The sequence below is a fragment of the Oncorhynchus kisutch genome, linkage group LG1 (assembly GCF_002021735.2).
Source record: "Oncorhynchus kisutch isolate 150728-3 linkage group LG1, Okis_V2, whole genome shotgun sequence".
NCBI classification, from domain to species: domain Eukaryota; kingdom Metazoa; phylum Chordata; class Actinopteri; order Salmoniformes; family Salmonidae; genus Oncorhynchus; species Oncorhynchus kisutch.
The window spans coordinates 19,346,589-19,369,602 of record NC_034174.2 but is presented as its reverse complement, the minus strand read 5'-3'; the positions used below and the strand labels follow the sequence as shown (position 1 = coordinate 19,369,602).

The window sequence follows — 23,014 nt, the reverse complement described above, 5'->3', positions numbered from 1 at the left end:
TGGAAGGTGTTTGGGAGTTTCCATCGGTGCCACGTCGGTGGAGAGTCCAGACCAGGGTTCCACGGTGTGCATTCCCCGAGTATGAAAGCGACTAAATTACCACCTTATCGACCGGGAAGGGATTGTACGATAGATCTCCAGGTAGACGCTGCGCTTCCCAAGAGTCACGTGTACCCGCTGTCCCAGGAGGAGACGTTGGCAATGGAGACATATGTCACGGAGTCGCTGGGACAGGGGTACATTCGGCCCTCCATTTCACCCGTCTCCTCGAGTTTCTTTTTTGTGAGGAAAAAGGAGGGAGGTTTGCGTCCGTGTATCGATTATAGAGGTCTAAACGCCATCACAGTGGGGTATAGTTACCCTCTACCTCTCATCGCTACGGCGGTGGAATCGTTCCACGGAGCGCAGTTCTTCACAAAACTGGATCTCAGGAGCGCGTATAGTCTGGTGCGTATTCGGAAGGGAGACGAGTGGAAAACCGCATTTAGTACTACATCAGGCCACTATGAGTACCTCGTCATGCCGTATGGGTTAAAAAATGCTCCAGACGTTTTTCAATCCTTTGTAGACGAGATTCTCAGGGACCTGTGCGGGCAGGGAGTGGTTGTTTATATCGATGACATTCTGATCTACTCGGCCACTCACACTGCGCATGTGTCTCTGGTGCGCAAGGTGCTTGGTAGACTGCTGGAGCATGACCTATACGTCAAGGCTGAGAAATGCGTGTTCTCTAAACGAGCCGTCTCTTTTCTGGGATATCGCATTTCCACCTCGGGGGTAGTGATGGAGGGTGACCGCATTAGGGCCGTGCGTAATTGGCCGACTCCGACCACGGTAAAGGAGGTGCAGCGGTTTTGGGGTTTTGCCAACTACTACCGGAGGTTTATTCTGGGTTTTGGCCAGATAGCGGCTCCCATCACCTCACTGCAGAAGGGGGGCCCGGTGCGGTTGCAGTGGTCAGCAGAGGCGGACGGAGCATTCAACAAGTTGAAGGCGCTGTTCACTGATGTGCCCGTGTTGGCGCATCCGGACCCCTCTCTAGCATTCATAGTGGAGGTGGACGCGTCCGAGGCTGGGGTGGGTGCCGTGCTATCACAGCGCTCGGGTACGCCACCAAAACTCCGCCCCTGCGCTTTCTTCTCAAGGAAGCTCAGCCCAGCGGAGCGTAACTATGATGTGGGGGACCGGGAGTTGCTAGCGGTGGTTAGAGCTCTGAAGGTGTGGAGACACTGGCTTGAGGGGGCTAAGCACCCCTTTCTCATCTGGACCGACCACCAGAATCTGGAGTATATTCGGGCAGCTAGGAGACTTAACCCACGTCAGGCAAGGTGGGCCATCTTCTTCACCCGGTTCCGGTTTACTTTGTCTTATAGACCGGGCTCCCAGAACGTAAAGGCTGACGCACTGTCCCGCCTTTACGACACGGAGGATGGGTCCACCGAACCTACTCCCATCCTTCCCGCCTCAAAGCTGGTAGCGCCAGTGGTATGGGAGGTGGACTCGGACATCGAGCGGGCGTTACGGGCTGAACCCGCGCCTCCTCAGTGTCCAGCGGGGCGAAGGTACGTGCCACTTGGTGTTCGGGACAAACTGATTCGGTGGGCTCACGTCCTACCCTCCTCGGGTCACCCTGGGGTGACGAGGACAGTGGGGAGCCTTCAGGGGAGGTATTGGTGGCCTACGTTGGCTAAGGACGTTAAGGGTTATGTCTCCTCCTGTTCAGTGTGCGCTCAGAGTAAGGCTCCTAGGCACCTTCCTAGAGGGAAGCTACAACCCCTCCCCGTTCCACAGCGGCCATGGTCACATCTGTCCATAGATTTCCTGACCGATCTTCCGCCGTCTCAGGGGAACACCACGGTTCTAGTGATTGTGGATCGGTTTTCTAAGTCCTGCCGTCTCCTCCCGTTGCCCGGTACCCCTACAGCCCTGCAGACTGCGGAGGCGTTATTCACCCATGTCTTTCGGCACTACGGGGTGCTGGAGGACATCGTTTCTGATCGGGGCCCCCAATTCACGTCTCGGGTATGGAGAGCGTTCATGGAACGCTTGGGGGTCTCTGTCAGCCTGACCTCCGGTTATCACCCCGAGAGTAATGGGCAGGTGGAGAGAGTAAACCAGGAGGTGGGTAGGTTTCTGCGGCCGTATTGCCAGGATCGGCCAGGGGAGTGGGCACGATACATTCCCTGGGCTGAAATGGCTCAGAACTCACTACGCCACTCCTCTACTAACGTGTCCCCTTTTCAGTGTGTAGGGCCATTTAAAGTCCTGAGGAGAATAAACGAGGTGTGTTATCGATTACAACTCCCTTCCTATTATCGTATTAACCCCTCGTTTCATGTGTCTCTCCTCAGGCCGGTGGTAGCTGGTCCCCTGCAGGACAGTGAGGTACCGGAGGTCCCCCCCCCCCTCTGGACATCGTGGGGACCCCGGCGTACACGATCCGGGCCATTCTGGACTCAAGACGCCGGGTGAGGGGCCTGCAGTACCTCGTGGACTGGGAGGGGTACGGTCCGGAGGAGAGGTGCTGGGTACCGGTGGGGGACATCTTGGATCCCTCCATGTTGAGGGATTTCCATCGCCTCCATCCGGATCGCCATGCACCTCGTCCTCCGGGGCGACCTCGAGGCCGGTGTCGGCGCGCTGCGGGAGCCGCGCGTCAGGGGGGGGGGTACTGTCACGAGTCCGACCGAGGGTGTTTCCCCTTCCCGGGCGGGTGGCGCTCGGCGGTCGTCGTCAGCGGCCTATTAGCTGCCACTGATTGTTTTTCCTCCCCCTCCTTGTATGTTTAGTGGTAGCACCTGTGTATGGTTTTGTCTTTATTAGACAGCCGGCCCGCCTGGGTGTTGTGCGGGATTATTTCAATGTAACCTTCGGCTCTGTTGTAGAGGTACGTGTTTGTGCCTGGTCGTGATTTGTTCCATTGTACATTTTGATTCCCTGTGTTTGGGAACGTAACTTTTGTGAGCACCCTGTTAGGTGCTATTAAAAGACGCACAGCATTGAACTCTCTGTCTCCTGCATTTGACTCCACACCCACGACACCCGGAGCATTACATTCTTAATGACTATGTGATGTTGCTACAGAAGAAGTTTACCCTGAAAACACTCTACCATCCACAAAAAAATTATCAAATCGCCTAATTACTGTACCTGGGAGAAAATGTCCCAATTTAAACCGCTACTTGAAATCTGTAATCCAAACATGTCTGCCGGAGGGATTGACCACAGCAATTGAAAACAACAGGTTCTTCTGTTCACTGAGGTGAACATGTAGAGATAAAGGAAAAGACACAAGCTGTAAAGCCGTGCTCCGGTACCAGCTCTCTGTTCCCAAAGTTCTTTCGTGAGAGATTTACAGGGATTAGATGAAGAAATGAAGGCCTAATCTTTATTTGACAGGCTAGCCAATCTCTGGCTGACTGGTCACTCTTCACTGTGTAGACCAGGCCTCTTTCAGCTCTCAGCTCTCAGGTCTAGCACCAGCAATAAAGCACCTTCACAGAGTTCCACACACCTCAGTCCTGTTTAAAACCACATTTAGGCTGATCATACAAATGTATGACAGTATGAGCTCTCAATCCCATTATCATACAGAATCATTCAATGTCATTTTGGGGTGAGCAATGTGCACAATCCTAATGCAACAGATAAAAGAATAGCAACTCTCCAAATGGTACTCCATATATGGTCGCAGTCATAATGGTGTACTATGGTTAACATCCTGGTGGCTATTTTTGTAAGTTTTTCAATCTAATTACATGCGTGTCTGCAGTACCTGATTGGAAATATAGAACCAATTTCCATGTGCTGTTTAATGACAGATGGAAAGAGATATTTCATGGAGATGTATAGTTAAGAGCGATAACCAATTAATCAAAGTGCCGGACAATGACACTGGCTAAATTTAAACACAGGAGAAAAAGTGTCAGACGGCAGCCCCTTCCCTTAAATTATTCATTACTGCCTGTTATTACGTAGCATATAGAATTTTAAATCGCTGATTCTACTTAATTACAGTTTGCGTTTATACTTGCTACAGATGTCACAGCTTGCAGTGGCAATCTTTCACAATGTTTAACCCTGTCAAATAGTGGAGGGGTCCTACCCCCCCTCCGCATCCACCCCTCCCACTCCGTCTGTCTTCCCAATGCCTGACCTACAGGCACATTCCCACGCTAACAGAGGAGAGGAGGTGGAGGAGGAGGAGAGAAGGGCTGCTTGTTCGGTGTAACATATATTTCTAAGAAAAAGGCAGATTGAGTGGTGTATTCAAACAAACATCTACAGTTGGGACACAATAGCATCTATTATGCTGGAACTCAAAGAGTAATGATGCTCCGTCCAAAAAATGGCTCTCACTGTGGAATTGAGTTCATACTAGCCAGGCATTCAAAGATATTGGATCCTTTGGATAAATAGGAAGAATGTGAAAGGTTTCCAAAGTTGGCATTTCAGGCATTGAATTATGTCATGAGAGAATGCTGAATTACACTACACATTTTTGCTATTAAAAACAAGTACATCATGTATTGTGTCAGTACAGTACATGCACATCAACACTGTACTTCCATTTGCCTACAACAGGAAGACAAAAGGTTTGTTTGTGTGCCACTCACTAAATTCCCGTTTCTCTTTAGCAAGTATCTCTGTTCACCAAACAGCTGTATGCAAATAGTTAGTCATGCAGCATTCAATTGTTTTGTATTAATATTTGAATATTGAAATAACACAATTCAGATCTAGATATTCCATTTCAATTTCCATATACGTGAACTGGAGTTGCACATCAACAGACTAATTCTTCACAACAAAGCCATTTTTGTAAAGTCAGAAATCTTGTTGTTTTTCCTTTTATTATTTGACATGATTACATTCCTGTAACATAGCTCTATTACCTAAAAGCAAGTTACCCCTGATTCCTAACTGCAGCCTATATCGCAGAGATAGAACTGTCTGTATTACCCACGTTCATGCCACTTAACCAAATTGGAATTGCCGATAATACTATATTTACATAGCTGTGTTGGTTAGATGTGATTATGATCATAAAAATGTCTCCCCATGCTATGACGGAAAGTTTAGCAGCAGTGAGTGAGTGAGGCTGAAGGACATAACAATAAGTTAGCACAGGTTACAACAGAGCCAAGGAAAATAGCTCAATTATACTAATGGGCTGAATTTACACAGGCAGCCCAATTCTGATATTTTTCCACGAATTTACCAATCACATCAGATCTTTTCACATATCAGAATTGGGCTGCCTGTATAAATGCAGCCATGGAGCTCCAGCATCATGTGGCTTTCCTGTGGTAAACAGATGCAGGGTGACTCTAGTACCCTGCATCTGTTCACTTGTTGAGACAAAGTATTCCTGTTGCTCACCATCACTAACTCAAGCCCACACAATTTGCTTACAAGGCCGAACAGATCAGAAGATTAAACGGCAGAGGATATTATTAAGGTTGTCCCTCATATCACCAACATTTGTTACAGTTTTACAGACAGTCAAACAGACAAAATGGTTTTGCATACACTAGGATGATAGGATGAGTCTATAGTGTGGCTTAGGTTTCTTCCTCTCAGAGAGCCAGACTCTTCTCTGTCTCTGATAGAAGCTCATCCATTTACTAAATACATAACCTGAAAACTATAAACTGGGGAAGACCATATTACAGTACTAAGTAGTAAACAAGTACACAATAAAACATGTACCCTATTTCATGATGTTATAGTCAATCAAATCACTCTGTGCTCAACATAGAGCACTCTGTTATCTCACTGTGGCTGTGTGTGTCTGTGAGGGCCTTTGAGAGCATACAGTACGGTCTATCTGATCAGAGCTCCAGTCCAGACCTCAGATGTCAGAGTGACTGGGAGGCAGCGTCAGAGAGAGGCCCAGTAACCAGGACTGTCCTGTCGTCCCTCAGCTCAGACAGAAAGCTAGGAGCAGCGCTTGCCTGCCTGCCTGCCACTGCCAGCAGCGCAGTGTTCAGTTCACAGGAGCCGTGTCTGACTGCATGCTCAGCTCAGCTCAGCTCAGGATGGCTTGTTGATTCCAGGCAGTGTGACACATCTGTTGCTTGTCACATCATGTCGTAGCTTCATGTCTGCGAGCCAGACACAAGCCGAGCAGCACGTCGCTCCACGTGCCTCATCCTCTCTATGTGTAGACAAACAGAGCTGCAGCACTACAGACAGACAGACAGACAGACAGACAGACAGACAGGCAGGCAGGCAGGCAGGCAGGCAGGCAGACAGGCAGGCAGGCAGGCAGGCAGGCAGGCAGGCAGGCAGGCAGGCAGGCAGGCAGACAGACAGACAGACAGGCAGACAGACAGACAGACAGACAGACAGACAGACAGACAGACAGACAGACAGACAGACAGACAGACAGACAGACAGACAGACAGACAGACAGACAGACAGACAGACAGACAGACAGACAGACAGACAGACAGACAGACAGACAGACAGACAGACAGACAGACAGACAGACAGACAGACAGACAGACAGACAGACAGACAGACAGACAGAGAGCCTGGGCCAAGAACCTGCATGTCCACAGTTTGGAAGGTCAGGAGGTGGGACACATCACTGGCTGTACAACCACTGTCAAATACTCAGTCAGTTGAGTCAGTTTATTGTAAGCAACTACTTTGGGTAACATAGTGTTGAAGTGTATGTTCTCAATCATGCAAGGAGTGCTGAAACAATATTCAAAATGTGTATTTCAAAATGGCCATGGAAAAAGGGAATTTAAGGGAAAAAATTATGGAAAGTATTCACTTAACCTAAGACCTCCTCAATATTACCATACGTTTATATTGAGAATCAATTTCTTTCCCCAATGTCTATAGAAATACTTTAATGCTTTAAATCAAATCACTATCAAGGGTTTATAGGCTTAACAATGCACATTTTCTTGGACAGACATAAATAGTATGAAGTGCTTTAAGTGCCTTTAAAGAAAGTGCCAGAATATATTCCACGTGAGACTTACATTGTAAGCTTAAATACATCAGTGATGACCATTGCTAATGTATTATTGTACCATACATCTATGAAGTACACATCATGCAATATCAGCAGTAATGAAATGACATTGTTTCTCATCACCAGTCACATCAGCCTGCATTTAGTGGGAAGAGCAGCACTAAAGAGGCTGAGAAGTAGTTACTAATGGCACTGTTTCAGAAGCTCTTTCATACATTCATAAGTGCTTCACTTCTGTGTCCTTGTCTTCTCTAATCAATATTCAAAAGTGCCTAGTAATTGCAAGTTCTGGATGAATTTACATGCAAAGGATTGTCTGTGTTATATTCATCAAACACTTGTCTGAGACAAAACTGTCAAAGAACGTTCTTTTATTTTTGTGTTATCTTCTATTTATGTAATTAGTGTTTGTGATACCAAAATGACATTTAGCCTACCTCTCATCCTAAAACACTTTTTATAATAACAAATAATAATTGGCAAATTAGACAAACGTTTGAATTTCCACAAGTATTAAAGACCAAACTGGTTATGTAAATAGCACATAAGGGGAATATTTAGGTGGCTCATTTACATTATCAGATGACAAAACATTGATTTGTTCCATTCAATATCAACCTGTTTTGCAAACACACAAAACTAGAAACGACAGATCGGGGCTTAATACAACACACAACAGAATACTAGTGATTGAACACCTGATACTATGCCGGAACACCATGTATGCCCTCTCAACCAGCCGCATCAAACCTCAAGATACCTTCAGTATCACAACATATCATCAGCATACCAAAACATATTACCAATCTGCAACGTTGTAAATATTCTACAACATTGCAAGTCTCTAATGTATTCTGAGGGATCATTTAAGGCCTGCATCCAGAGGATCTGTCTGGCCTTCATTAGCTTCCTCCTGGCATCTACTACCCATTTCAGAGAGAAGATGTGGCATATTACCTGTAAAAAAATATATACGGCAATGTTTGTTTACACACAACTTTCTTGCAGGTATACCACTTTTATACATACAGTTGAAGTCGGAAGTTTACATATACCTTAGCCAAATACATTTGAACTCAGTTTTTCACAATTCCTGACATTTAATCAGAGTACTACGTCAGTTAGGATCACCACTTTATTGGAAGAATGTGAAATGTCAGAATAATAGTAGAGAGAATGATGTATTTCAGCTTTTATTTCTTTCATCACATTCCCAGTAGGTCAGAAGTTTACATACACTCAATCAGTATTTGGTAGCATTGCCTTTAAATTGTTTAACTTGGGTCAAACGTTTCGGGTAGCCTTCCACAAGCTTCCCACAATAAGTTGGGTGAATTTTGTCCCTTTCCTCCTGACAGAGCTGGTGGAACTGAGTCAGGTTTGTAAGCCTCCTTGCTCGCACATGCTTTTTCAGTTCTGCCCACAAATGTTCTATAGGATTGAGGTCAGGTTCTGTGATGGCCACTACAATAGCTTGAATTTGTTGTCCTTAAGCCATTTTGCCACAACTTTGGACATCTATTTTGTGAAATGCACCAGTCCCTCCTGCAGCAAAGCACCCCCACAAAATGATGAAAACACCACCGTGCTTCACGGTTGGGATGGTGTTCTTCGGCTTACAAGCCTCCCCCTTTTTCCTCCAAACATAACAATGGTCATTATGGCCAAACAGTTCTATTTTTGTTTCAACAGACCACAGGACATTTCTCCAAAAAGTACAATCTTTGTCCCCATGTGCAGTTGCAGACCGGAGTCTGCATCATAGCGATTTTGGAGCAGTGACTTCTTCCTTGCTGAGCGGCCTTTCAGGTTATTTCGATATAGGACTCATTCTACTGTGGATATAGATACTTTTGCACCTGTTTCCTTCAGCATCTTCACAAGGTCCTTTGCTGTTGTTCTGGGTTTGACTTGCACTTTTCTCACCAAAGTACGTTCATCTCTAGGAGACAGAACGTGTTTCCTTCCTGAGCGGTATGACGGCTGCGTGGTCCCACGGTGTTTATACTTGTGTACTATTGTTTGTACAGATGAACGTGGTACCTTCAGGTGTTTGGAAATTGCTCCCAAGGATGAACCAGACTTGTGGAGGTCTACAATTCTTTTTCTGGGGTCTTGGCTGATTTCATTTGATTATCCCATGATTTCAAGCAAAGAGGCAATGAGTTTAAAGGTAGTCCTTGAAATACATCCACAGGTACACCTCCAATTGACTCAAATTATGTCAATTAGCCTATCAGAAGCTTCTAAAGCCATGACATCATTTTCTGGAATTTTTCAAGCTGTTTAAAGGCACAGTCAACTTAGTGTATGTAAACTTCTGACCCACTGGAATTGTGATACAGTGAATTATAAGTGAAATAACCTGTCTGTAAACAGTTGTCAGAAAAATTACTTGTATCATGCACAAAGTAGATGTCCTAACCGACTTGCCATAACTATAGTTTGTTAACAAGAAAGTTATGGAGTGGTTGAAAAACAACCTAAGTGTATGTAAACTTCCGACGTCAACTGTATCAGTGGGTAACTGGCAAACTGGGAGGGGTGAGGGGTGTTTTTAAACCATGGAGGCTGTTTACATTTCAATTTAGGGAGGGGTTTAACAATAGAAGTGTTAATGGGTTTACCTGCAGAAAAGCAGTGAACCAGTCACACTGACCTGATACCTGTATTTTGGTTACAGGGTCCGTGAAAATGCAGGAATCATGACTAGGGCTTTAGCTGGCTTTTATTTGTCCTTGTTTTTCAACCCCCTACCCCTTTCAGATATAGAATATAGTACATAAAAGCAGGCATGGTAAAATGTTGGGATTTTGATCTGTGTATGAAATGAATATATGTGAACAACATGGCTTGCCACACAATCCCCTCATTCCCCAAGACCTGCCCAGCTCATTCCACTGCACATATCACAGGTTGTTATCATTCCAGAGAGAATTCTACATTGGTGAACGCCAGCGCTTTAATTAGATCCACTATTTGATCATTCCACAGCTGGGCTTTATTAAGGGGGAGTTCACGGCACCTCACAATCACCCCCCGACTCCACTGAGGGAAACACAGAGAAGGATATGAGTTCAAATAAACCAGTATATTTCATATAAACCAGTATAGTTCATTTAAACCATTATACAATGGGTGGATCTAATCCTGAATGCTGATTGGTTAAAACCGCATTCCAGCCGGTTTCTATTCCACAAGTTACCACCGGCTAAATATATGCCATTAAAATGCCTATTTACTCTTATTTTTAAACTTGATCTCCATTATAAAAAGCATCTACACATTATCTCACATCTTTTAGACTAACATTTAGTTTTCAACAGCGGAGATTTGTATAAACCTTGCTGTCTAACTCTCCGACATTTGCAACATTGTTTCAATATTCAAATTCAATCTCCAGCTGTCCCATAGTAATGAACGTGTTGGGAGTCGGGACGAGATAAGACAGTCGGGCAGCGTTTCTCAGCCAGTTGAAATCATGAATCAGCTGGCATCATTTTTTATGGATATACAAAAATAAATGTCAATTGAAAAAAGGTCAAACGAAACGAAGTGCAGCTAGTTTGCAGTCTTTCCAGCTGCAGTTTTAAGTGATTGTGATAACTGTGTTGTTAGCTAGCTCCTCTGAACAACAGTGTCCTGATAAGTGAGCAAATGTTCTATGCCAGGCAAATTATGCCTCGTTCGCTCATTGTTATGGATGTATCCAAATAAATGTTACTAGAAAACCACTGAAACAAATGCAAATGCAGCTACTTTGCTGTTAGTCTGGCTGCACTTTTTGACGTGACCGCAAGTTAGCCGTAGTTGACTAGCTAGCAAGCAAAGGATAATTATGTTACCAGCCAATATGGTAAAGAACATTTAGAACGAATGACTGCTTGCGTCCATAGATACAGAACAAAAAGACTGAACGACTGGGTCGCGTCTCTAGCAACCGAACTGAACAACAAGCCAGCTTGGGTATTAACCTTACATTTGTGTCGGAACTATATCTTGTGGAAGGATGAAATAGTATGAATAAATTCATAAAAATAAAGTTTTAATGAAAATATGTCAATCATTATTTGAATATGCTGGTAACCCATTGTACAAAAGTGTAATGCCCTCGAAACCGGTGTTTGGAGGATATATTGGCACCAAACACCGGCTTCTCTGGCATTATCACTTAATTATAGTGTTGCTGCACAGCTACTTTCAGGTCTCTCCAGAGATGTTCGATCAGGTTCAAGTCCGGGCTGTGGCTGAGCCACTCAAGGACATTCAGAGTCTTGTCCCAAAGCCACTCATGCGTTGTCTTGGCTGTGGGATTAGGGTATTTCTCCTGTTGGAAGGTGAACCTTTGCCCCATTCAAGGTCCTGAGCGCTCTGGATCAGGTTTTCATCAAGGATCTCTCTGTACTTTGCTGCGTTCATCTTTCCCTCGATCCTGACTAGTCTCCCAGGCCCTGCTGCTGAAAAACATTGCCACAGCATGATGCTGCCACCACCATGCTTCACAGTAGGGATGGTGCCAGGTTTCCTCCAGACATGACACTTGGCATCCAGGCCAAAGAGTTCAATCTTGGTTTCATTAGACCAGATAATCTTGTTTCTCATGGTCTCAGAGTCCATTAGGTGCCTTAGGCTGTAATTGACCTTTTACTGAGGAGTGGCTGACCACTCTACCATAAAGGCCTGATTTGTGGAGTGCTGCAGAGATGATTGTCCTACTGGAAGGTTCTAGGCTCCCATCTCCACAGAGGAACTCTGGAGCTCTGTCAGTGACCATCGGGTTCTTGGTCACCTAGTTCATATAGACCAGTATAGTTCATATAAACCAGTATAGTTCATAGCTCATATAAACCAGTATAGCTCATATAAACCAGTATAGCTCATATAAACTAGTATAGCTCATATAAACCAGTATAGTTCATAGTTCATGTAAACCAGTATAGTTCATAGAAACCAGTATAGTTCATATAAACCAGTATAGTTCATATAAACCAGTATAGCTCATATAAACCAGTATAGCTCATATAAACCAGTATAGCTCATATAAACTAGTATAGCTCATATAAACCAGTATAGTTCATAGTTCATGTAAACCAGTATAGTTCATAGAAACCAGTATAGTTCATAGAAACCAGTATAGTTCATATAAACCAGTATAGCTAATATAAACCAGTATAGCTCATATAAACCGGTATAGCTAATATAAACCAGTATAGTTCATATAAACCAGTATAGTTCATAGTTCATGTAAACCAGTATAGTTCATAGAAACCAGTATAGTTCATATAAACCAGTATAGCTAATATAAACCAGTATAGTTCATAGAAACCAGTATAGTTTAGATAAACCAGTATAGTTCATAGTTCATAGAAACCAGTATAGTTCATAGAAACCAGTATAGTTCATTGTTCATATAAACCAGTATAGTTCATTTAAACCAGTATAGTTCATAGAAACCAGTATAGTTCATTGTTCATATAAACCAGTATAGTTCATTTAAACCAGTATAGTTCATAAAAACCAGTATAGCTCATATAAATCAGTATAGTTCTGCCCAGTAGTGAGGGACAGTAACTGGGTCTAAAAGAGCTATCCAGTGCTCTTAACTAATGTCTGATACCCTAATTCAACAATAACACTATCAAGCCCAATGGGAGGCAAACTGTTAAAACAAATGCATAGCGACTGAGGATCATGTCCATATGGTCACAGAATACAACCTGACAAATATCAAACCAAAACAGACAGAGACTGAACAGATACATGTAACCGACAACATGTCTTGTCAAGGTCAAAATGAATCTTAATGCAAACACCAGATTTAAGGCTGAGCCTCCTCTGTGTGTTGGTGGTGTGGTCAGGAGGAAGGTCAGCCATGTTTAGTGTTTACAGTGCTTTGAAATAGTTTTGCAGTGTGAAGTCTGCTCTGGGTCATTGTTTGCTTTGAATGTGTTTATACACCACACAGAGTGTAAATGACTTGAGAGATGGTGCGAGGAGGGTTGCAGACATGAACCTGAATATATGATCTGGTCATGTTTTTGCCTTGAATTCAGTCACAACTGTGACCATACGGTGGTGTGGATTAAAGAGATATCTGGAACCTATGTTAATCATGCATTGTCACTATGATTTCTGCTTCATTGAAAGTAAAAAGCAACTGACCAAGTGATCCATTTACAACAGCACCAGTTATTATGCAAAATCAAATTTATCGTTTGCGACCTTTTCATCAGATGACCCTGTAAACATTTGCATTTTTATATTTCTCTGAGATATATCTTCATCAAGTTTACTATGGATGCACCACTCTTAGAAAAAAGGGTTCCAAAAGGGTTATTTGGCTGTCCCCATAGAGAATCATTTTTGGTTCTATGTAGAACCCTTTTGGGTTCCATGTAGAGTCTCTGTGGAAAGGATTCTACCTGAAACCAAAAAGGGTTATTCAACGGGTTCTCATATGGGGACAGCCGAAAAAACCTTTTAGGTTCTAGATAGCACCTTTTTTTCTTAGGGTAGAAGGAAACACTGTTCACAGGGAAACACTTGTCCATCGATGTAGTCAATTTAATAGGAGTATTTGAGTATAGATCTGTCATGTCTATTAGGAGTCTGTCTCTGGTTCTACTGTATGGTTGTGTCAATGGGGTCTGACTCCAGTCACTTACTTTGATCTCTGTCTCCACAGGGGGTCACCACTGGAGTCTCCAGGCTGGAGGAAGGCACAGCAGGTGGAAGAGAGTGAGAAAGAGAAAGAGTGAGAGAGAGAGAGAGAGAGAGAGAGAGAGAGAGAGAGAGAGAGAGAGAGAGAGAGAGAGAGAGAGAGAAAAAAAAAAGAGAGATAGAATGGAGGGGGAATAAAAGTGAAAAGAAGAAAAAGAGGAAGATATTATTGTCAGTTGGAAATTATGAAATCTATGGCACTCCTTCAATCCAAAAAATGACAAACACAGTATTTAATTCCTGTTGGGTACCTCCCTATTATTGTGAAAGAGTATTTACAGTATTTGTGTGCGTGTTTACTATCCTTGTGGGGACCAGAAGTCCAGACAAGTGGGGACATTTCACCAGTCCCTACAAGAAAACATGTTAGTGGTAAAGTTTAGGGTTACAATTAGTGTTAGAATTTGCATTAGGGGTTAAGTTTAGGGGTTTGGGGTTAAGGTTAAGTTAGGTTAAAGGTTAGGGAAATAGGATTTGAATGGGAATCAACAAATATTTGTGTATGTGTGATATGTGTATGTGTGTGAGATAGAGAGAGAGAGAGAGAGAGAGAGAGAGTCTTTGGAAAGTATTCAGCCCCCTTGACTTTTTCCACATTTTTTTAGGTTACAGCTTTGTTCTAAAATGGATAAAAATGTTATCATCAATCCACACACAATACCCCATAACGACAAAGCAACAAAAAGTATTCGGACCCAGTACTTTCTTGAAGCACAATTACAGCCTCGAGTCTTCTTGGGTATGACGCTACAAACTTGGCACACCTGTATTTGGGAAGTTTCTCCCATTCTTCTCTGCAGATCCTCTCATGTTCTGTCAGGTCGGATGGGGAGTGTCGCTGCACAGCTATTTTCAGGTCTCTCCAAATATGTTCGATCGGGTTCAAGTCCAGGCTCTGGACATTCAGAGACTTTTCTAAAAGCCACTCCTGCGTTGTCTTGGCTGTGAGCTTTGGGTCATTGTCCTGTTGGAAGGTGAACCGTCGCCCCAGTCTGAGGTCCTGAGTGCTCTGGAGCAGGTTTTCATCAAGGATCTCTCTGTACATTGCTCCGTTCATCTTTGCCTCGATCCTGACTAGTCTGCCAGTCCTTGCCACTGAAAAGCATCCCCACAGCATGATGCTGCCAGCACTATGCTTCACTGTACTGATGGTGCCAGGTTTCCTCCAGACGTGACTGCAGAAATATTTTGGTACCCTTCCCCAGATCTGTGCCTCCACACAATCCTGTCTTGGAGCTCTAAGGAAAATTCCTTTGACCTCATGGCTTGGTTTTTGCTCTGACATGCACTGTCAACTGTGGGGCCTTATATAGACAGCTCTGTGTGCCTTTCCAAATCCTGTCCAATCAATTGAATTTACTACAGGCGGACTCCAATCAAGTTGTAGAAACATCTCAAGGATGATCAATGGAAACAGGATGCACCTGAGCTCAATTTTGAGTCTCATAGCAAAGGGTCTGAATACTTATGTAAATACGGTATTTCTGGTATTTATTTTTAATACATTTGCAAAAATGTCTAAAAACCCGTTTTCACTTTGTCATTATGGGGTATTGTGTGTAGATTGCTAAGGATTTTTTTACTTAATCCATTTTAGAATAAGACTGTAATGTAACAAAATGTGGAGTCAAAGGGTCTGAAAACTTTCCGAAGGCACTGTATATAGAGAGGTCACTTTCAAACAATTCTTCTTCATTAAAGCTGCGTTAAGTAGATTTTTCCTCAGAGGTTATTTTTCTTTCCATGTTTTAAATATCTTTGGATACATATTTAGCATCACAAACGAGAATTCCCTTGATTTAACAAATATTGGCACATTCAGAAAACTGTAATTGAGTTCAAATTGATTCTAGCTGCGCTCTAATTGCATTTAAACACTGTTCGTCCCTAACCCTAGATCCACAGCTCCTTCTGCTTAATTACTACAGCCCTCTGAAGACAAATCCCTCCGCTGTGGAAGGAAAAATAAAAATAGTGTAAGTTTAACAGAACGTTGTTAAAATGACCAATAAACTTTTTTTTAATTCAATATAAATTAAACCCCAGCAGAGAGAATAGGGCTCAGAGAACACACAGCAAAATAGCTTGTTGAAGCATTGCACAGTACCCCATCTCAAACAAACGCCACAGATTAACACCAACCCCCTGTGGCTGACTTCTGTCATACACAACCCTGCCCCCTCCGCCACCTCTCCCCCTCCGCCATATCCACTCTTTCTATCCTTTTTCAAACATGGAGGGAAGAAAAGGCTAAATGTGTTTCCTGAAAGGGAGGAGAGGTGGAAAAAGACCATCCTGCCCTTGGAGTCACCACCATGTGTCTCGTCAGAGCAACCCGCCACCCTCCACTGGCTTTTCTGCAGATGCAGCAGAACTTCCCCGAGAGGAGAGGGGACTGTTTGCCAACTCAAACAGGGCTCCCTCTCCCTCTCCCGGCGGCCAGCGGCCCATGGGCCTGCTCTGCTCAGCACTGGTGCTTCCTGAGGGCTCGCTGCAGCTGGAGCTCTCTGAATAAAGGTAACAGGGAATGTCAGAGCTACTGTAAACTTACTAGCCCGCTTCTGTCAGCAGGACGTTCACAATCAAAGCAAAACAACCACACCTAAAACACCATGCATTGTTTTTCCACCAGCCCCATCCTAAACTTCCCACGAATCACAAAGAGAGCACGGCGAGAGGGCGACCGCTGTTCCCTGATCTTGCCAAACAAAATGCCAGGAGACCGAGAATGACATTCAACTCTGGTTTAAAAATACGAGCAATTTGAAAATGATTAGAGTCTTATTTTATTGTTGAGCGCCTGACACAGGAGAGGAAACCAGAACAATCAACTCAACTGACTTTTTTTTCTGCTGAATTTAGAAACACTAATTAGTTTTGCTCTCATAAACCCAACCTGAAAACGACCAATTAGAAAGTGAGAATGAGCCATGAGCAGCAGAAACAAGTGCTTGTCATTCTTCTATTTAAAGTCCCACATCCACAACTTTACCTCAATGACTTTCACACTGCTCCCATGGCGAGCCGAATGTTACCTACTAAACACTCAGTCACGTACTCATCCTGATAAATTAATAAGCCTTTACGTAATCCTTTAGTGAGCCTTTTGCAGAGTTTTTAGGGAGATATTACAGCTCTACAGAGCCACATCAAACGCAGTTGGAGAGGCATGGTAGAACAGATGACTGAACCATCGGGCTGACCACAGCACCAGCTGGGCTCTACCATAAACCAACCAGGGCCAGACAGACAGACAGTTATCCTCTCGCAGCTGCCTGGTTCACATTAATTTCCTCTTTCAAGGGTATTGAAACCACTATATCCCTCCTACCCATTGACTAACAACTGGGACCTGTACCTTCCTGTGCTAGCCTATCACACAGCGCATTCTCTTGCCAAGTGGTGTGGGTTTCATGTTTAGTCTGTCATAAGAAATTAATGATAAACTTGTGGAAATTGTCTTCAGGAATTTTCACTGCTATTCCCACAGCAAACAGCAGAGAGTGTTTCATCACTGTCGGGCCTAAGATTGATAGCCTGTCAGAGCCTTCTCCTACTCTCTGGCTTCAGCTACATCTTCTGGGCTGGGTAGTGGCTAAAAAAGGCCACGGCTTCACTTTCCTGGCCTGTGCTTTTTACCAGGAGTAATTCTCAGATGCCAGGTCGCTGCCAACGTCCTTGCAGCCGATGGCAGAGAGGCCAGTAAGTTCACATTAACTGCAGAGTGTAACTGCGCTGAACATCTGCTCATGAATGAGAGCGCTGCCCACTAACTCAGCGAGTTGAGGCCTGCTGATGAAAAATGCAACGCTCTCCTCCCTGGCACGCTTGTTTTGCGCTATTCTCCTGAGCCCCTAGAATTATATTAAGAGAATTTCAGTGCAGCCCAGTGTATCTGAGAGAACAGCTGGCGCTGAAAAAGGAACTGCTGCTCGCCGAGAGCTCGGGGACTTCACACGGGATCAGCCTTCTCTTACGCCATTTGTCCTTGAAGGAAAAAAATCTGTGTTAAGCACCCAGGTAATAAGAAGAAGACAGCAGCGACATTTAGTTGATTACACTACTCATGTGCGCAAAATCAGAATAACCAACAAAGTCATGAATTGATATGGGGGGGGGGGGCAATTGTGACAATAAGTAGCAACCTCTGGAGACATCTGCATACACTAACTCATGTCCTTTGTTTGGCTTGTTCCCTGGTGAGAACTCATTAGACTCTGCCTCTTACCAAACCAACATGGAGGTAAACCAGAAACAAGTGTATTCTACACAGTATATAGCTATATGGTCCCCATAACAACATGATGAAAATATGATTGCTGGTTTACCCCAAACTACCTGGTCACATGCGGTCTTTCACTTATACTATGAGCAAATTTGACATATCACTCCTCATCAGATGGTGAAATAGACTCTATTGAGAATCATACATTTAAGGAAGTGATGATTCTTACCAAAAACCCAAAATACAAGATTACATAACATTTGGTGATTTCACTTCTGTCTTCCTTTGAAATGGAGATATCTTCTTGAAAGTCTGCATGGTGGGCATCCCTTCACTGATACAAACATATGATACACACACAGTGGCACAAAACCATTCATTCTCTCCAAACTGTTTTGTCTCTGTTGCTTGCTTGTCACAATATTTATCAGATCACCAAGTTGTCATTCCTCCAAAAAGCCAGTTTCACTCAAGAACACTTGTGTGGGACAAACTCACTATCATGTTTAAAGATGAGAGAACTACTAGTGTACTAGGCTTCCTGTGTGTTCGGTGATGGCATATGAAGGAGATATACAGTATATAAATTATCATGACGATACCCACCCCCGCAGAAAACGATGTGGGGGAGTAAAAACTCTTCTCCAAGACATTTAGCTGGTGACAAATCACAGCACTTTGTCTTCCTGAAAACATCCACCCTTCCATCTTAAACCTCCCAACTTTACATGGAGATAGGAAATCACACATTACCAAGCTGACAAACAATTACAACCATGTCATTAACGACAACCGACCCTGAGCCAGCATTTGCCAGACAAAAACAAATCATGATAAATCTGACAACACAACATGTCTCCATGATGCCGTAGAATAAACCTAGGATGACTCTAGGAAATACATCCAATTTTGACAGAAATCTAATTGGGGGGGTGGGGGGTCAGAGCTTTGTTTAAGAAAAGCATCAGTACCATAATGTTAAACAATCATACCTTGGTGCCAAAACATACAACTAATATCAAAGCCAGGAGGTAGAAAACTCAATTCCTCACTTTATATTAAAAGTATTTTTTTGGGGGTTGTTGCAGTTTTCCCATTAAAATGACTTAATCCGATATAGAGCATTAGTATCTCTTTTAATACATCTCCAAGTGTCAGCCGGGGGAATGAAAAAAGCCTCTGTAAATATGGCTGCTTACTTCTAACACAAGCATTGTTGACACGTAATGTCATTTCAGCGGGACTTCCAAATGAAAGCACTACGGGGTAATGTAATGCTCTTAATGAGAATTCTTTCCAGCTCGAGACCTTGCCGAGATAGCCATAATGCATTGCTTCTTTTTTTAATAAAATAATTGTTACAGTTATTAAAGATGAATCTCATCAGAGGCAAGATGACAAAATAATTCATTACCAAAACCCAGGCTTTAAATAGCTGCAAATTAAAATCCCCTGAAAATTTGCTTCCTGATAAATGGGATCGTTATTTCATATAAATATTGGATATAGTGTGCCCTTGAAAGGAAATAAATATTGCAGTAGTCCATTAAAAAGTTTGTAGAATCAACCAACGAACAGTTTAACCAATAAAAAAAACACTACCAATACCCATACTTTTTACACACAAATATCTCTAAAAGATCTGTTAAATATGTCAGGATGTTAGTGTACCCACAATTAGATTCTGACACAAGGATCAAAAGGGAGAAAAAAAGTGTTAAGACTCATAATAACTCCTACATATGGGTGTTAACAAGGTATACCACTGAGCTACTGCCGACATGGTGGAGCCACCGTGCCTCTGAGCATGGGGAACCATGGGGAACCATAGGGAAACTGGGACTCAGTACTCTCACCAGTACATGCATGTGTGAAACAGAAAATGCGTTGGGGTCCATGGCTCCCATTCACAGCTCTTATTTATGTATTCAAAAGAGATCATTTACGGTGATGGCATTGAAACTTCCCAGCATGCCTTTTAACCTGTGGTTTTTCACTCTCGCCACAGCAGGATGTCCAGGGGAGATGCTTTATGAAGATCCTGGACACATAAAGAGCCTGGGTGACTAACTGCTGCATTACTGTCTGAAAGGTAAAGTTATTTAGACCAATAAAACGCTAATATATTGTTGGAGTGGAATAAAACAGAAGTTATCTCTACCTTAATAACATCACCGCAACCGCTTACGTTGTTTAGATCAATAAAGCCCATTAAAGTACAGACCTCCACACAGATAGAGCCACGCTGCCACTGTGAAATACTGCTCTCTGGCATTATGAAGCGCAGAGATCTAACAAAACAACTGAAGTAAAATCACACACCATTCTAATAGGATTCAAATGTGAAAATGTTGAAGATTTTAGTGTTAATTCTGCAATATGTAACGTTTTAGGCAACCCAACCAAATTCACATAGAAATGTGTGTTATAGATCTGTCATTCTCATTGTAAGCGTAAGAAGCTGTAAATCTGTTCTACTTTTGGTTTTACACATCAGCTTCAAACAGCTGGAAATAAAATATTTTGGGTTATTGAAAATACATTTCACAGCGGTTTAGATGGTACAATGATTCTTCACACTTGCTTGTTTTGTCACGTAAACTGAAATTAGGCAAACTATTAGAATTTTAGCAATTGGAAATGGTGGAGTGAATTCTGCATATTGCAACTTCAACACTGTGGCCTTGGACAGGGGTTCTCAAAGGGGGATCAGTGGAGGTACAGCAGGCGGTCAGCAGCCAGATCTCAAAATATATTAGCATTATCATTTATTATCATTATTTGTTTTGACCAAAGGACAGATTTCCACCGGTCTAATGTCCATTGCTCATATTTCGTGGCCCAAGCAAATCTCTTCCTCTTATTCGTGTCCTTTAGTAGTGATTTCTTTGCAGCAATTTAACAATGAATCCCTAATTCAAGCAGTCTCCTCTGAACAGTTGATGTTGAGATGTGTCTGTTACTTGAACTCTGTGAAGCATTTATTAGGGCTGCAATTTCTGAGGCTGGTAACTCTAATGAACTTATCCTCTGCAGCAGTGGTAACTCTGGGTTTTCCTTTCTTGTGGCGGTCCTCATGAGAGCCAGTTTCATCAAAGCGCTTGATGGTTTTTGCGACTGCACTTGAAGAAACTTGAAAAGTTCTCGAAATTTTCCAGATTGACTGACCTTCATGTCTTAAAGTAACGATGGACTGTCATTTCTCTTTGCCTATTTGAGCTGTTCTTGCCATAATATGAACTTGGTCTTCTACCAATTAGTGCTTTCTTCTGAATACGAACCCTACCTTGTCACAACACAACTGATTGGCTCAAATACATTGAGAAGGAAAGAAAATAGACAAAATAACTTTTAACAAAGCACACCTGTTAATTTAAATGCATTCCAGGTGACCACCTCATGAAGCTAGTTGAGAGAATTTGTTTGAATTAGTTTTTTTACTAATATTTTATTATTGTGCACCGGCCAATGGGACTCCCAATCACGGCAATATATGATACAGCCTGGAATCAAACCAGGGACTGTAGTGTCAATGCTTGCACAGAGATGCAGTGCCTTAGACCGATGCGCCACTCGGGAGCCAATAGTGTGCAAAGCTGTCATCAAGGCAAAGGTTGGCTATTTTGAAGAATTTCAAATCTAAAATATATTTTGATCTTTTAACACTTATTGGGTTACTACATTTTTTATTTTATTTCACCTTTATATAACCGGGTAGGCCAGTTGAGAACAAGTTCTCATTTACAACTGCGACCTTACAACCTGGCCAAGATCAAGCAAAGCAGTGTGACAAAAACAGCAACGGAGTTACACATAAACAAACGTACAGTCAATAACACAATAGAAAATAAATATGTTTTTATTTATGTACAGTGTGTGCAAATGTAGAGGACTAGGGATGTAGGCAATAAATAGGCCATAGAGGCTAAATAATTACAATTAATATTGGAGTGATAAATGTGCAGATGATGATGTGCAAGTAGAGATACTGGGGTGCAAGAGAGCAAGAGGGGAAGTAAAATGGGGTGTTGGGTGGTAGTTGGGTGTGCTATTTACAGATTGGCTGTGTACAGGTACAGTGATTGGTGAGCTGCTCTGACAGCTGATGCTTAAAGTTAGAGAGGGAGATATAAGACTCCAGCTTCAGAGATTTTTGCAATTCGTTCCAGTCACTGGCAGCAGAGAACTGTAAGGAAAGGCAGCGAAAGGAAGTGTTGGCTTTGGGGATGACCAGTGCAGTATACCTGCTGGAGCACGTGCTATGGGTGGGGGTTGCTATGGTGACCAGTAAGCTGAGATAAGGCAGGGCTTTACCTAGCAAAGACTTATAGATGACCTGGAGCCAGTGGGTTTGGCAATATGTAGTGAGGGCCAGCCAACGAGAGCATACAGGTAGCAGTGGTGGGTAGTATATGGGGCTTTGGTGACAAAACGGATGGCACTGTGATAGACTACATCCAATTTGCTGAGTAGAGTGTTGGGGTCTATTTTGTAAGTGACATCGCTGAAATCAAGGATCGGTAGGATAGTCAGTTTTACGAGGGTATGTTTTGGCAGCATGAGTGAAGGAGGCTTTGTTGCGAAATAGGAAGCCGATTTTAGATTTAATTTTGGATTGGAGATGCTTAATGTGAGTCTGGAAGGAGAGTTTACAGTCTAACCAGACACCTAGGTATTTGTAGTTGTCCACATATTCTAGGTCAGAACCGTCCAGAGTAGTGATGCTAGTCGGACGTGCGGGTGCAGGCAGCAATCTGTTGAAGAGCCTGCACTTAGTTTTACTAGCATTTAAAAGCAGTTGGAGGCCACGGAAGGAGTGTGGTATGGCGCTGAAGCTTGTTTGAAGGTTTGTTAGCACAGTGTCCAAAGAAGGGCCAGATGTATACAGAATGGTGTCGTCTGTATAGAGGTGGATCAGAAAATCCCTAGCAGCAACAGCGACAACATTGAAATATACAGAGAAAAGAGTCGGCCCGAGAATTGAACCCTGTGGCACCCCCATAGAGACTGCCAGAGGTCCGAACAACAGGCCCTCCGATTTTACACACTGAACTCTATCTGAGAAGTAGTTGGTG

The 23,014-nt window shown here is 43.2% G+C and overlaps 1 protein-coding gene across 8 annotated transcripts in view; it reads right to left on the bottom strand.

Moving 5' to 3' along the window:
• The window catches only part of LOC109898110 (forkhead box protein P1-B), a 241,197-nt gene that overhangs the window by 153,085 nt on the left and 65,098 nt on the right, over window positions 1–23,014 (bottom strand). For all 8 annotated transcript variants that reach the window (XR_004203567.1, XR_004203566.1, XM_031793110.1 and 5 more), the window contains one exon: window positions 13,660–13,703. The gene's annotated coding sequence lies outside the window, so the exon portion shown is untranslated. The remainder of the gene's footprint in view (window positions 1–13,659; window positions 13,704–23,014) is intronic.